A 12883-nucleotide genomic window follows, 5' to 3' on the forward strand; every position below is an offset into this window, starting at 1 on the left:
ACCAGGAGACAGAGTGCACCTTGTGAGAACACTGTGGAGCAGAGCCACATGCTTATTATGTAATTCAGTACTAGTGCTGGGACATAAGCCATTTAATTCCCATGTGATGAGCTCCCCTGAGTCCTACAATAAGTGCCTAAGCCTGCCAACACTTTCAACACTGCTGCTGTATTGTGGGAGTGCCTGTCATCCCCCCCGCAAGATCCGAGCAATGGGAGAGCCCATCCCTGCTCCAAAACTAACTGAAAATGACAAAGGGTGGGAGCAAGGAACATGGATGAGCCCTCTCATGGTACAAAGCATTACCCCTAGCATCAAGGGTCTGCACAGCTAACGCCTGTCTCCTGCACATTAAAGCCAAAAAGCCAGGCTCCCGTTGGCGTCATTGAGACTCCTGGTTGGACTATTCTTTTCCAGCAGCATGTTTTCACCACTCAGGCCCCATGGCCATGTGACTTTTCATGCTGATTCGCAGGTCTCGTGAGCTTCAGAAAATACCTACAGTCCGGTGTTTAGACATCTAACTCCCATTGGTAGGCTCCTAAGTCCCTTTGCCCAGTAACACTAACTCTCATGATGGCAACAGGGGATCTGGAGGCAATAATCTTGTTTCTGTCATTCATGGGTTAAACCTTTTCCTCTCCTTGTTGGTTCATTACTGCCTTTTCCCAAGCAGGCAGTTTGTAAAGTCCCTGCAAGAGGGGAAGGAGCCTGGTTGGTAGTAGTAGTTAAGGATCAAACAGCGTGACAATGGAGAATACCTTGAATCGCTACTGCTGACGGGAACTGGGAGGTTCTCTGAGGAAAAGCCGTAGTGGTCAGCTCTGTAAAAGAGCAAAGTGGGGGCCAAGGAGTGAAGTGTTTGTGCTTTGAAACACTGGGTTTGTCAGTCAGTCAGTCCTGCTTCTTGGTTATGTAAAAAATGCAAGTTGGAGGCCTGATGGGGGACACGTCAATGTGGTTGTTCTGCTGCACTCGTACCAAGACACCAGCTGCTCCTAATTGCAGTGGCTTGGCGTGGCTGCATTCTCAGCACCGCACGCAGCCAGCAGGCATTGAACCTAAGAACGGCAGGATCTTAAAGGATGAGCAGGGACTGCCTGAGCTAAAAGACCCACCGCTGTTAGCTAAGGCTCATCAACCTCTATAGCCCAGCCATCAGCAGAGAGAAACAGAGCACCATGCTGAGTGGAGGTGGGTCACAGGTGCAAAATGTCTCCTTCCCTACCACCTGCCTGTCCCCCTGAGCTGTCCCCTTTGTGCCATGGTGGCCCAAACCTCCCGGACACTGGCCCTGTCTCCCCACTGAGACATATTACCCAGCTCAGGGAGTGCTTTGTAAGTAGGGACTGGGCATGACAGCGGAGGGGTGTGGAGGAGGCATGGCCAGCACATGCTGCAGTCTGCCCACCTCCTGTTGACAGATGGGGCCTTGGGGACAATTGGCAACTGCTGCAGGTTAGAGCAGATCCCAAACCTCCTGTTCCCCTCCATCCCCTCACACCTGCTGTGCTGAGTGAATTTCTGCTGCAGCCCAGAATCTGGGCTTAAGTGAGGTTGTATGGTTTGTTCTTGACACAACAAACAACATGAAGGAACCAGAGTCCTAACTATAGCTGCACACTGCTACTCTGGCTGCTTTCTAAAACATAAACCGGGTGAGCGCCACTAGAGGGCCCACAAACTGATTAATGGGCTACTCTTGCTAGATTTAAACCATTAACATGGCTTATGGAATTGCCCCTCTGGCTTACAAGATTGTTGAAGGTAACAATTCTGTGCTGTGAGCAAGTGAACCTACACTGCGGACTCTTCTACTTCATCATTTGACTATTCGCAGAGAGAGCGTGTGTGTGGGGGCAGGTGACCTAAAACAATGCAGAGAAAACAAATCCATTCAGTCACTTTCTAGAATAGCACTTTCAATTGACTGTCGAATGCCCCAGTTCCTGTGAGGTTTCCCATCTGTTTCACAGATTTCTTGCATGGGGCAATCAGAAATGCTTCCTTATGCATTAATGTGGCAAAGAGCATCTCGCTATCTTACTGACTCAGGAAGAAGCTGTCCATATAACCATAGGCGCCCACTCCGTGGGTGCTCTAGGGCTGGAGCGCCCACAAAAGATGTTTGCGGGTGCTTAGCACTCACTGGCAGCCAAGCTCCTCATCCCCCCGCAGCGCCTCCTGCCTGCCGGTGGCCCCACCACCGATCAACTCCTCCCCCTCCCTCCCAGTGCCACCCGCCCACCACGATTAGCTGTTCCACGGTGTGCAGGAGGCGCTGGGAGGGAGGGGGAAGAGTGGGGATGGGGTGTGTTTGCGGGAGGGGGCGGAGTGAGGTGGGTGGGGCCTTGGGAGAAGGGGTGGAGTGGGGGCTGGGGGGGCGGAGTGGGAGTGGGAAGAGGCGGGGACTTGGGGGAAGCGGTGGGGGTGGGGGCAGGGTCTGGGGCTGAGTGGGGGTTCAGCACCCCTGGGGAAAACTGGAAGCTGGCGCCTGTGCATATAACACAATTAGTGCAGCTGCATTGGAGAGGAAGGATGGCCTTGCAGTTGAGACACTGCACTGGGACTCAGGCTTGGCTACTGGTCCCAGCTCTACCCCCCCACCCCTGTGTGACCCTAAGCAGATCATTTAATCTCTCTGTGCGTCAGTTCCCCTTCTGTAACATGGGGACAATAATTCTGCCTCCTCTATTTGGACTGTGAGCTGTCTGGGGCAAGGTCTGTTGTCTCCTGTTACGTTTGTGTACACGGCAGCATAGCACAATGGCACTCGCATCTTGGAATCCGCAGAAAGAGATGCCATGGCTCAAGCAATTTTTTACTTTTATAACTGATGTGGCAAGCCCAGGGGTAGTGGGGCTATGAACTGCCAAGTCTAGAGGTGCCGGAGCTCAGTCCTAGCATACCCTGGCACAAATTAAACACTGCCTGTTCCTATAATACTCCCTGTAACAGGATGGGTTTGCCCTGTGGGCTGGACAGGCTGAGCTAAGACCGTCTGATTACAGAATGAGCCCCACCTGAGGGGATTGAGGCAATTCCCCATAAAGAGCCAGGCTTCCTGGTGATAAAACCCCGTTGGGGAAAGAACTGGAGTGAGAGCTACATAGGAAACTCAGTGCAGGCAAGAAAAAGGCCTGGGGGAGACCCTTAGTAACAAGGGAAGTGACTGGGAGACCTGGTGGGATCTGAGAAGAGTGTTTGGAAGCAGCCCAGGGAAAACCGCAAGCAGAGATAAAAGAGCAGACCTAGCCCAGAACCAAGAGTCAGGAGTGGGGCTGGGTTCCCCTACTGGCCTAAAGGAAGAGGGGGAGCAAGCCCATAGAAAGGATTATTGAGCCCCCCAAAGGGGCTGTAGGCTGAGCTGTGGAAGAGCCCCAGAGAAGGTGGAAGGACTTTCCTCTGGTAAAGACGCTTTGGGACTTCTAGTTTGGGACAACTGGGACCCTCAAGATGACGGCCTAGATGGAGGGCTGGTTTGCCAGGCAGAGAAATCGCCATAGCAACCATCAGCTCAGGGTGCTAGCCCAGCGAGAGAGCTGCGACGCCGTGCCGGCCACGAGGGGGCACCCTGTGGTGAGTGAACTGGGTTATTGTCCCTCAGAAATGGAAAGTAATAATGGCGTTTGTTCAGATTGCCCGTTCCCAAAGGACAGACATGAGGCAATTGACGGTCTTTATTGGAACCAAATGTAATTGTGCATAATGATGAAGCAGTACACTGTTACCAGTCTGACTTATAAGTTATACAGTGCAGTAAGTGTGCATGGTACTTTATCATGCACAAAGATGGAGTCCCTGCCCCAAAGAGCTTACCGTGTAAGTGAAGACAAACCGGAGATGACAAGTTGTGGGCATGCGGGGCAGGAATAAGGAGGAGAGGCAGGACAACATGACTACATGATCCCACAGGAGCCTGGGGACTGTCTCAAAGGTAGCAAATCTGTGTCCTGTTTGTTTTCATTGAGTTTATTTCTAAGTGTAGAAAGCAGCTCTGGTTTAGAGCCATCCTTGAATGACCATGGTCACAAGGGTTTCTTTCATCCAAGAGGCCCTTGTCTGTTCCCTAACGTGTGTGGCTGGCAGGTCCTGGGAAGGGACAAATCAAGTCTCTGGTTAGAGGCAACGAAAACAAGAAAAACAAGGCTCAGCTGTCACAAGGACCTGAACTAGTGGTTGAGGAGAAGGTGCCCCTCCAACTGGCCACGGGTGGGAACAGGAGGTGCTGACTCACGTCCTTTCAAGGAGTAGCACTGCCAGGGAGCTGCCTTCAGGCAACACCAACCAGGGGTGGGGAGGGGAAATCCACACAGATGGGGCTGTTGAAGGGGCCAGCAGTAAAGCTGTGTCTCCTGCCATACGTAGTCCAGTGCTGGATGGTGCCACGTTGTCATCCACGAGCCGGGTTGGCAAACTGGACAAGAGGGGAAAAATCATAGTGGGAGAGTAGAAATCATCAGTTTTGTAACGTCAAACGGCAGCGTGGCATCAGCCCCTCCACACACACACTGTGAAGTATACTGTAACTTTAAAACACTGCTGAACAACTGCCATTGTCTCCACCGCCAGCCGCACCAGAGGCTGTTGTGTGCCGCCAAACTAGTTGCAGTGCTGTTAAAAGGAGAATGCGCCTGTTTGTTTAAACCAAGCGCCTGGCTGCGCCTCGCAAGATGTGCCTATCTGATAAACATGTCTGGGCTGGGGAAGCGGTAGATGAAAGCTGTTTTGTGCAACGAAGCCAGACGAGAAACAAAGCCTAGAGGAGACTGTGATTTCCAAACTGCCTATCCCTCTGAGTGAAAATCACGGAGTGAAGGATGGGTTTGGCAAGGACTTCTATAAATGGCATGTGTGTCTGGAATTCCTTCAGCAAACATTTCCTTTTACTCCCTGCTTCATCTAGTCGATGAAAGGCTGAGGGGATTGGCAGTGAATTCTCCTTTCCTTCTCACCACTAATTAAATTCCCTCTCCCTACCCCATCTGTACAGCACAGGTGAGGCTGGATATGTTGTAGATATGTAATATTTAACATATTATAGTTCAACCCATTGTAGGTTAGGGGCCACATCCACTTCAATGGAGCGAATGCTGATTTACTTCAGCTAAAGAATTAGCCCTCAATTCTTCGAACATATGCAATGGGTTCCACGGTTATTCCTCGCAGCTCTGTACTTTGGCATCTTTTTAGTGCTAGAAGTTGTAAAGGATCACCCTCACTTCAGGTTAGGCCCAACACTTTCTTTTGTTAAAGTGTTTTACAAACCCAAATATGAACCGACATGGTTTCATCACGTTTTTAAAAAAAAAATTAGGGGAAACTTGTTTTTATATTTCAACATTCTCCATGTGATGATGCAAACCCAAACACCAAACCAATGCCCGGTTGTGCTAGCAGCGGAGACCCAGAAAGCATCTAGAAACAAAAGTGAAACTGACCAAACTGAAATGAAATGTAAATGGGGAGGAGGGGGGAAGCAAACAGAGCATAAATGATGGCCAGCAAAAATAATTTAGGTTTTGAAAGTGATTTTTTGGTCTAATAAACTAGGATTATTAACACAAGAAAGGATTCATTTTTAAAGATATAAATCTGAATTTGACAATCTCCCTTTAAGACTTTTTGGGAAAAAGTTAAACATGCACAGTTTATAATTATAAAAATGGGGGTGTGACTGGGATGATTTAAAATCTTTGAAGGGCTCTGTGATGAACGGGTAATGTCATAGGATACTCCCTAGGAGTACCCAGGGTTAAGGTACCTCTCCACCCCCTGCCCTTGGTATGAAGCAGTCTTGTCTGTGCTTGCTGTGGATCAGCCCCTTGAATCTCCCAGCCTCTGCAGCACAAGCACTGCCCCACCAGGCCTCACTTTCTCTGTACAGGTAGCAAGAAGCACACACCAAACCCCAAGTCCTGCCAGCATTTCCTTCAGCATCCAGCCCCGATCCACTGGCCACTCGCAGAATTACCAGGCTGCTGTCCCCAAGGGAACAGTACACACCAGCTTGCAAGCTCTGTCTTAGGACCATCACTTTGTTTAACACTGCGACCCTGGCATTTATCTATAGAGAAAACAGATTTTCAAGTGAGGGTGAGTAAGAATATTGGAAACAAATGGTTACATTTAAAACAGAATCATAACACGCTTTCTAGAGACTAAACTTAACTAACAGGCTAGCCTCCAGTCTAAGCTTGTCTCGACCAAAGTTCTCTCCAGTGTTTTCAGCCAGGCTTGGTGAAAACCCCTTTTTTCATGAAGCAAAACCACTGTTCTCTTACTTACTCAGTGAAGGGTGTTGTCTTTGCCCCCCAAATACAGTAGAGCAAGCCTTAGATGTGCATCTCAGATAGGGTTTGCCCTCCTGCCCTCCCCATACTCCTTCTGCTGTTTTTTCTCTTCCTGTTTAGTTCCTTTCTGCAGTCCCCACAACCCTTCATTAGCATTCATTTCAGATGGGTGAAAGGAGCCAGCTAAATCAACACTAACCTGACAGGAAAACGGTTTGTCACCTTTGCTGGTGACCAGTCCCTAGACATACACCTTATCATTTTCCGTGTCTGTATATAACTCCTTACAAACAGCCGTACATGTGTCTTGCAACAATATCAATGAGCAGGGTGACACTAGCTCTTATTTGAGATGTCACATTTACACTCTAGTTTGCCCAAGAAAGTCATACTAGACTCAGAAGATTCCTGTAGCCCCTTCCCAGTTGTCACTAAGTGGTGTCTGGGTCACTGTCTGTACAAATTATAAGTCCTATGTGTCTGTCAGGCCGCAAACTCCATTTTGCATATGCAGCCTCCTGCCTTCTTAGGGCCTGTTTGCCTCCACCTTGGGTTGAAAATTTCAAAGTCTGGTGGCAAAAGAGGAATGGTAGAGGATAGTTGACTCTTCAATACCCAACCATCGGAAGTCTAGTCACTCTAGCCCAGTGGTACCCAAAATTTTTACTTCCCACCCCCCCTTTACCCCTATCTGTGGCTCCGGAAGGTTGTGGCTCCAGAAGGGGGGGCACGGATAGGGTAAGGGGGCTGAAACTGGGGCCCCAGCTGGGGGCAGGCATGGAGAACAGCGGCCCGGGGGCTGTGGGCAGAGGTGGGTGGCGCTCCCTCCCAACCCCCTGTGGGGGCTGGCCCAGGCCCTAGCTGTGCCCCCCTGAATGGTCCTCTGCACCCCCCTAGGGGGGTTCACTCCACAGATTGGGGACCTCTGCTCTAGCCCAAAGACTAGTCCCTGCCCAGAAGAACTGGTTTAGCCAGAGGGAAGTCACCTTGGCAATGAAGACCCCTGAAAAATTTATGCTCGTGGGAAGGCTGGCAAGGATAATGCCTGCCACGGGAATCTGAAGGCTTTAAAGGGGCAGAAGCTGGTCTGCATGGGAGGCCATTTTGTTTGGTCCATGAGGGGGAGACCACTTGTCATGTAACAGCCCGCTTGAAAGCTTGTCTTTCTCACCAACAGAAGTTGGTCCAATAAAAGAGATTACTTCACCCACCTTGTCTCAGTGTTAAGAGGCATTTGAACAAACTCCTCTAGCTAGGGACTAAATCTCTGTTTTTGTCCTGCCTCAGACTTGTACAGGGAAACAAATTAACTGTGAGAGCTCCATGGCTTTTTAGTGGCAGCTCTTAAGTAGCATTTTCCTCTCTAGGGCCTGCAGGGGCTGGAAAGATCCATGGGAAACCCAGCTTCAACCTCACAGATCCACAGCCACTTTGTCTATCAAGTGCCCTCAGAAGGGTATTCATCACTTTGCTCTTGCCTGCACAGGGCAGGGCCAGGGAGCATAAGTACCTAATTCTGCCACTGGCCAGGTGCATGGTGGGGTATTTTCACTCTCTCAGAAACCACTATGAAAAGACAGGTTACTTATTTAGACGGTAAATTCTTTGGGGGGAAGAGACTTTGTGTTCAGTTTGCACAGAGCCTAGCGCAATGTGGTCCTAGTTCATAACTGGGGCTAGTAGATGCTTTGGTAGTATCAATAATAAACCAGATGGTCTATCATTCATCCTACACCCCCTATATTTGCTTTACGAAAACCAAGGAAATTGGCCAAAGAATGAAAAGTATTATTTAAACTCAACTTGTATTTGAAGGTCTGCGCCTGCTGTCCATCTTTGCTTAGATCCAGCTGAGCTCCGCCTGTGGAAGGACTGCAGGATGGAGACTGAAGCCGTATGAAAACATGCTGTTCATGGATCTCTCAGAAAAGGAGATGCACATTTCTCAGACACTGCAGAATGAGATTTCCCTGTTTCTCTTTAAAAAGTGACACTCGGGGGTTGTCTTCAGTGCAAAATTAATTTGAGCTGAGTGTTGCCCTTAACTCAAGTCCCGTCCACACATGCAAACCCTTAACTTGAGTGCTATGATGCTCTTAACTGGAGCTGGATGGCCTAAGAGGAAGTATAGGCTAATGCTGGAGTTAGTACAACTCATCAGCTGCTGACACAACAACTCGGTAGCATGGACGCACACGCGTGCCCTTTGAATGCCACTGGTCCTCCAGTGCTATCCCACAATTCCCCCTGTGTGCCCAGAAAGAACAGGCAACCTCTCCACATGTCACTGGGAAAGAATTCACAAGGCGGCTCAGCTTCCTGAGGTGCAAAGAACCATGGGATGTGCCCTGGCGTCTGTCTTAGCGGCTCACACAAGTGAGCGCAACACCATTGTGGATGCAGCCATTTGTGTGTTCTATCATAGGGCGGGTCTACGTGACTGCTTACGTCACTGTAACTTGTGTCGCTCAGGAGTGTGAAAAAGACCCTTCCCACCTTGAGCAACGCAAGTTACCATGACCTAAGTGCTGTCCATACCGGCGCTGTGTTGGTGGGAGACACTCTCAGAGGTGGAATCATTATGCTAGAAGGAGAGAGCTCTCCCATTGGACGTGCTACAGTGACACAGCTGCATTGGGTGATCTGCACACATTGTGACTGTCCCCCAACCATGTTATGCAACAGTGAGAGGAGTGATTTGAGTGTAGATAACTCAGCAGTGAAGACATACCCTCTGAGATGTCTACAGCCCTGAAGGCACAAGCCAAGGTAGGCTGTTACAAATTCAATGTAACAAACTTCTACTGAAAAAGAAACTTGTGAGGCAGCCCTCCCCCCCTTTTCTGAGCAGATTTAACACACCAGTCTGGTAATGTATTTGGCCTGGCATTACATGCTCCTGAGTGTTAGGAATGTAGCAGGGTATAAACATTTATACTGTCCTTTCTAACCCTATCGCTTTGATCTCCTCCATATAGTTTTCCAGCAATGCCTACTGGCAATGGAAAAATGAATTAGCTTGAGCTAATTTGTTTTTCCTTCATATACAAGTGCATTAACTCTTGGGAAACGACATGCCAAAGCGGGGCTCCGAGGCTGCAGTGCAGATGTGTGCAGCTAAATCAAGCTTTAAAAAGACTTGGAGAGGTGGGGTGTGGGTGTGTGTATGTGGGGGGAGTGTTTAAAAATGTGTGTGTTCTTCAATGCTAAAATCTTAACTGCTTTGGGGAAAGAATGTGTCTAGCTACGTGGCCTTTTCTGCAGGCCTTTATATGGGAACAGAGAAGAATGTTAGAAGGATAAGACTTTTCTCTTGTACACACGCAGGAAATATAATTATCGGGCCACATCCTCAGCTGATGTAAACTGATGTAGTTTCATTGGATTAATTGGAGCTACCCTGGTTTACAGCAAAGAATCTAGTCCAATGGCTTTCTATCTTGCTGGCTCTCTACTGCTCGAATATGCATGTTTGGCAAATGACTGTGGCTATTTAGATTTTGCTACTCTATAATATATGCTTATTGCTTATTTCTATGCACAGCCAAGACTTTCACAAGTGACTAGTGATTTTGGGTGCCTGGGAGAGATGCCATAAGATGGCCTGATCTTCAGAACGTGCTGAGCCCCCAGCTCCGAAAATTAGGCTTGTTTGCGGTGACTCAAATTGGGCACCTGAATTGTAAGGCCCCCAAACCCACGAGTCAGACTTGAAAACCTTGGCCTGTGCCTTTCAAAGGCTTAATGCTTCCAGTCACCTCCACTGGGATGGTGTGTCAGTCCTTGTTCCCCAGAACGAGCTCAGTCTCACATGAGACACCACTGGACCTATTTAACCAGGAGATAATATGGTATTATCCTTGTATTCTAGCTTGGTCATATCTTGCACTGATGGGTGCAACCTTCGGGGTAGGTGGAGAGTAGATTGGCCAGAGCACTGACAATGTGTGAGCAGTCATGAGAAGATCCATTCAGAACCGTGGTCCTGGGCTGTGGAGGTCAGATCTGGACTTTCCCAAAACTGGGGAGTGGTTCACAGCCGGAGACTCTGCTCATGCCCATCTCTGCTGTATTTGTGGATGCCACAATCCTCCAACCATAGCATCATTGTTTCCTTAGTACCCAATGCACTTTGAATGACGACGCAAGACGACTTTTTTTTTTTTTTTTTAAGGACAGAAGCCCCTGGCCTGTGCACATTGCCAAGATGTTTAATTGTGTGGTTAACTGGCTGCAGCGCACAGTACATTTACTTTAGCACAAAAAATGTGCTTTAAAAATGTGCTTAAATTCCTGAGAGTAGAACAGGAGTTAGCCCAATGACAAATGGTGTGAATACGTTAGCAGGGCAGAGGAGATTCAATAGGCTATATGCTCGGCAGTGAGTGATCTCTGCAGTTCTTAAGTCATTCATTTCCCCCCCGCTAACTTCGGAGGTAATTAAAATACCCTTCTGTCTTCAGACTGTCTTGAAATCCACAGGAAAAAAGTAACACGCAGCATTTGGTGGCCAGACAACCTTCATGCTGTGTATCGATGAAGGAAACATGATGAGCATAAACCCTTCCTTCTTCTTCAGCTCTTAGGTGGGTTGAATCTGGCTTTGTGTGTGTGTGTGTGTGTGTGTGTGTGTGTGTGTGTGTGTGTGTGCGCGCGCGTGTGCTGCTCCCTTTGAAATGCCCAAGTACAATGGCAAAATAAAGCCCTACCCCTTTATCAATGTATTGCAAATCCTGGTGCTATGATATTCACTTCCTGTACCTATGGAAGAGGAATGCATTGCACTAATATTTCTTTGTTCTCCTCTGCCTGTCATGTACCTGCCTCTCCAATTGCTTACAAGCTGTAGTGCAATATATGTGGTAGATGGTGTGTGTAGCTATGTAATGGGTTGGACGGATTGTCAAGAGCAGTTTTGCACCGTGGTGGGGAGTCAAGAAGGCAATGGGGAAGAGGGGGCGGGAGAGCATGAGGCATTGAAAATGTTGTTGTAGTCTAAAGTAAATCAAGTCTTGCTCCCCCACTTCCTGAACACCTTTCCCTTCAAGGTCATGTGTTCTCTGTCAACCTCTCCATACACACACACACACATCAGTTATGCGGGCTTAGTATCGGTATTGAGACGTGTTTTACGCTGGCTTCTCGAATAAATGTAAGAGGATTGCTAAATGACTGACTTCAAATAAGGGATCACTGGCCTGAAGAGGTTGAGAAATACTGGTCTTACTGGTCGGCTACTGCATTGAACTTTAATTTTAGGGTAGTTAAAGAGACCCAACAATTCAAGAAATAAGGTATTCGGGCTGAAAGTATAGTCTGGAGAAGCTTTATGTCTGGAGAAGCAGGATAGCTTTGTGGTTAAGGCACCGAAGAATCAGGTGATGTGGGTCCAGTTCCTGGCTTTGCCACAGACTTTTTATGTGACTTTGGGCAAGTCGCTTAATTGCTCTGTGCCTCAGTTTCCCATCTGTGTAAAGTGGATAACAATACTTCCTTTGTCTGTCTCGAGAGATTATAAGGGCTCTGGAACAGGGTTTGTATAGCACCTAACACAAGAGATTCCTGATTTCAATAAGGGCCTCTGGGCACTATTTAATACTAATAATCATTATTACAGGAATATACAAAATGGCGGAAATGGACTGATGTGGTCACAGCACAATCCTAAGAGCTATTTGCTGGCAGATTATGAATAAATGTGAGAATTACACAGTCCATTCCTGGACAATTTGTGATCAGGAGACAAAGGTAAAGTCTGTCCGGTTAACTAGTCCTTTTGGTCATAACCAACTTGCTCTACTGTAGTTGTCGTGCAGAGTCCAGGCTGTAACTTCACCCTTAACTAGTCATGTTGGGGTACCAAAAGCACCACACACAGCATTTAAAATCATCTGCTATTTTGAGATCTGTACAAGGGATGGTGCTACAGGTGGAATTTCAGTATTAATTCTGTATGTTCTGGCTCATGTGGGTGTAAGCCAGTCTTTCATGGTTATTTGCATGCACTGTTTGAACACTAATTCCTTCTGTTATGGTCCTGTTTAAGAGGAGAAGAGCTTAGCACCAACCAAAATACAAGCTTTGAAAAGTACCAATGATCCTGTGTAGATACAAGAGCTTAAATCTGTATTTTACCATAAAGATGATGATTGTTATTGAAGGTGATTGGTTTGGTAAGAGTTGAGAGCATTCTCCGTGCTGCACAAGGCACAAATGAAGACATGGCCTCTTCCTTTAAGGTATTATAAATCACAAAGAAGCTGACAATGTAAAAGTATTGTCAAGGCCATAAGGAACACAGTGTCAGTTAATATGCATTTTTCAAGCTTACATAACTAGCCCTTCCTCCTTCTGGTTTCCCTTCTTCGTTTGGGTTGCACCCATGAATGCCAGAAAACAGCAGAAGGGGGCTCACTGAATCTACAGATGGGCAAATTGCTCTTTCGTGTTTGAAAGGCGAGGACACACTGTGCCTGCCAACCATTCTGCCACCTCCCAGAAACCTCCTAACTACCTTCACAAAAACCTCGTTGTTCATCTTGGGTGCAAGTGATGCTCTAGTCCATTCAGACTGGTGGGGTAATAGTGCT

At 47.9% G+C, this 12883-nt stretch overlaps 1 long non-coding RNA gene across 1 annotated transcript; it reads left to right on the top strand.

The window, feature by feature from the left end:
* The first annotated feature begins 3082 nt into the window (after positions 1-3082).
* LOC122464866 lies at positions 3083-10463 on the top strand. Its single transcript, XR_006289263.1, has 3 exons — positions 3083-3579; positions 9272-9440; positions 10165-10463. It is a non-coding gene; the product is annotated as an uncharacterized LOC122464866 (long non-coding RNA).
* Positions 10464-12883: the final 2420 nt, after the last annotated feature.

This window comes from Chelonia mydas, chromosome 3 (genome assembly GCF_015237465.2).
Source record: "Chelonia mydas isolate rCheMyd1 chromosome 3, rCheMyd1.pri.v2, whole genome shotgun sequence".
Taxonomy (NCBI): domain Eukaryota; kingdom Metazoa; phylum Chordata; order Testudines; family Cheloniidae; genus Chelonia; species Chelonia mydas.